Below are 3,426 nucleotides of genomic sequence, written 5' to 3'. Positions count from 1 at the left end.
TACGCTATATGTGCAACAGAAAAAAATAAGAAAGTGAAATAGGCAGTCAAAATATAAAGCAATACTTCTATAACTCGATTGAAATATTTCTACTTTAATTCCTACAATATTTCTACATCGGTATGGTACCAATAAAAACAGTTCAGAGCAATGATCTTCCACACATGATCACTCTCTGGCTATCTTAATATCTAAAAGCTTAACCATATAAACATACACATAATATACTATCAAAATCACAATTGACTTATTGTTGATGTACCGTTATATCCTTTAAATAATAAATTGACAAAGATTTTAAGGAAAAAGAATTGACCAAGAACTGGTATATTGAAACTTACAAGCAGAAGCGACCAACGTCAGCGTGAATATCCAGAGGCCGAGACCCTGAGACTGTTTGGGGAAAGCCATGATTTCGAAATGATGATTGAGCCCAAAGTTGAGACAGACAATATCCTTTTTATATCGAGTATAACAGCTTGTATCACTATCCCATGGAGTCAGTAGTGGCATCTGGTTCGAAAGGGCATTTTACGTGTTATTTATTTTTGACAAAGACCTATGTCATTTAGATGAAATATAAGATTTAAGAAGAATATGATTATGCAAAAAGGTATACAATTAATGAGCGTATTATACAAATATATAAAATCGCCTTACTGCGATTTATCGCTCAACAGATGTGTTCAAAAAAATTGCCGAAGTAAGACGCCCGTCTAAAATAGTAACACTTTCGCTAATCGATACAGGATATTGAATAATGTACTACTGGACTGAAGAAGTTTGAAAAACAAATTATGATATTATTATTTTGGAGTAATTTTTGACAAAAAACAAGTTTTTTTTCTGACAATATGCATTCTTTAATTTACAGCTCTATGGAGTTGTTTTCTATAAATTTATACTAAATCGTAATAGTTAACATAATTCGATAGAGTCGACCTTCCTTTATGTTTATTGTTTTATGTTCATCCATTGTGGTTTGTATTGCAGTTGCCTTCATCTCTCTTTGAGATTCTTAAATTTTATTTAGATTCTTAACATATAATATTGGTGAAAATAACATGTTTCATTATTTCATTTTGCATCGTCTTTATGTAAAACAATAGTTGATTCGTTTGTTACCATAATAATCATAAATAAAAAAAATTATATCTGCGGATAAGGTGAAGATTGATACATTAAAGTAAACTGCAAGATACAATGGATTGCAAAATCAAAAATGAGAAATATAGCGTCGATAAACAAATTCGTATCAAGTTAATCCTCGTAAATTTTTTTTATCAGACCAGGGGCTGAAATAATCTGTTCCATTTCTTTCAACATAATCACCATTCGATGATAACGAACTTCTCGTTTTTCCTTGTTGGGTTATATATATATAATATGATTCTGACATGTTCAACCAATAAACACTTTTCTGGTGACTAGAGGACCAGTGGTCTAGTGGTATGACACAGGGCTAAGTGATCAAAGAGTCTTTAGTTCGAGAATCGGCACGGACACGATACTATACCCCGTTGCGTTCCAGTTGACCCGGCTGCAAATTAGTACGTGATTAAGCAGTGCAAGAATTGTGTGTTAGCGCGAAATGGCAGCTCCGGCTGTTTAGCTCCCCAGGAAGTTTCTGGATTTTGCTGATTGTTAAAAGGCCAAAACAGCCTTAGGTTATAATCTGTGAACGACTATGCTGCTGTGATAAAACGGCGTATAAGAACGCCATTATTATGAGTGTTATATAGGCTACCAGAAACCTTCGATACTTATGATGTTAAAAATATAAACCCTGTTAAAACGTACACATACATAATATACCACACACAAATATTACAGAAAGGGTACACTTCTCATACGTTGGAATCAATTGTATTATACGTTGTGAGTTTACATTGATGTGGAGTTTTGTTTTATTATTTGATGTATATCATATTCATTGATCTACTCATATTGAAGGATTACATTAACTTTTGTATTTTGTACAATTTACATTTGTTCATGTATTTGTGAATGCAATGTATAACTCTCGATAAAGATGATACTATTTTGCTTTACTATACATACTTTCTCTGAAAGCGAAATTTAATAAATACAGCAGGCCCACAAGAGTATATAAGAAAATGAAAATCCCGCACAAAAATACATCAAGCAGTATGCTCAGATTTCTTGTCGACTAAGCATCTGCGAGGGTTTGAAAAAAATAATCGCCATTATGAGGCACAACACCATTTGCATACTGTCGATGACCTTTGCATAATCTGACACAGATGTTATGACACCAATAAATCAAACTAGAACGTAATGGTCCATACGGTTTAATTTTTAGGGTTTGTCGTATTCAGGTATGACTACAACGAAAAACATTTACTTCAATATCATTGGCTCTCAAAATAATCAATAAAACAAATACATGAGGTTGTTTTTCACTTTTTAAAATACCGTTTTAATTTTTTACTCATTCCTCAAGCATGAATCTGTTCTACTAAGCAAGAACGTTGCTCAATAGTTTCTGCCTGAACTGATTTCAGGAGTAAGGTAAGTCCATATTCAACTTCTATCTTAACATTCATGAACAAATTTAATTTCGTTACTAATTATTATATAATAAATTTTTCTTTGTTTTCATGGTAAATACTCAAATGTGATTGGTCGAAAAATTCTTTTCATTCTTCTATGAAAGAAATTCCGAGAATGGCGCGAAAAATGTGACGTCACAATACGACAATTAACGTTGCGATTTGAGAAAAAGAATCCCATTTAAAACCAGTAAAATTGTACATAAAACATGTTTTGAATTAGAAAATCATTTTCAAAAATTAATTATAAGCGTTGATGTCAATTATTTTTTAGTTTCATCGGGGTATGAAACAAATTTTGTTTGCAAACTTCTGTAAAAATCCGCTACGCGGATTCATACAGTTTACAAACAAAATTTGTTTCATACCCCGATGAAACTAAAAAAAAAATGACATCAATGCTTAAATAGAGAAAAATGTATCAAAATGTAATAAGTTGTTTGTTGAATAAGCATTTAATGAGATGAAAGAGAGCCGGAGAGTTCATATAACATCAAACAGGTTGTGTAAACAATCTATCCATCTATCAGTTAAACCAACTGCTTCAAAACTATGGCAATTGTGAATAATTGTATAACAATCATGACGAGACCCCAGAGTACAAACAATTATTTGTGCGTTTAATATACGCTCGATGGTCAGGTGACACAGTGGCAACGCACTTGCCATTTACCTTGGCGGCAGGGGTTCGATTCCCCGATAGGACGTGAAAATGTATGGGTCCACCTGCCCGACCACGTGGATTTTCCACGGGTACTCCCGTTTTCTCCCACAATTACACCTCTCGAGTGCTTTTATCCGTGCCAACAAGCGTGATTATGTTGTAAACAAATTAAGTTTAAATAAAGCAAAG

The sequence above is a fragment of the Pecten maximus genome, chromosome 15 (assembly GCF_902652985.1).
Source record: "Pecten maximus chromosome 15, xPecMax1.1, whole genome shotgun sequence".
NCBI classification, from domain to species: Eukaryota; Metazoa; Mollusca; class Bivalvia; order Pectinida; family Pectinidae; genus Pecten; species Pecten maximus.
The sequence above is the reverse complement of the archived record's forward strand: the minus strand, read 5'-3'. Positions refer to the sequence as shown.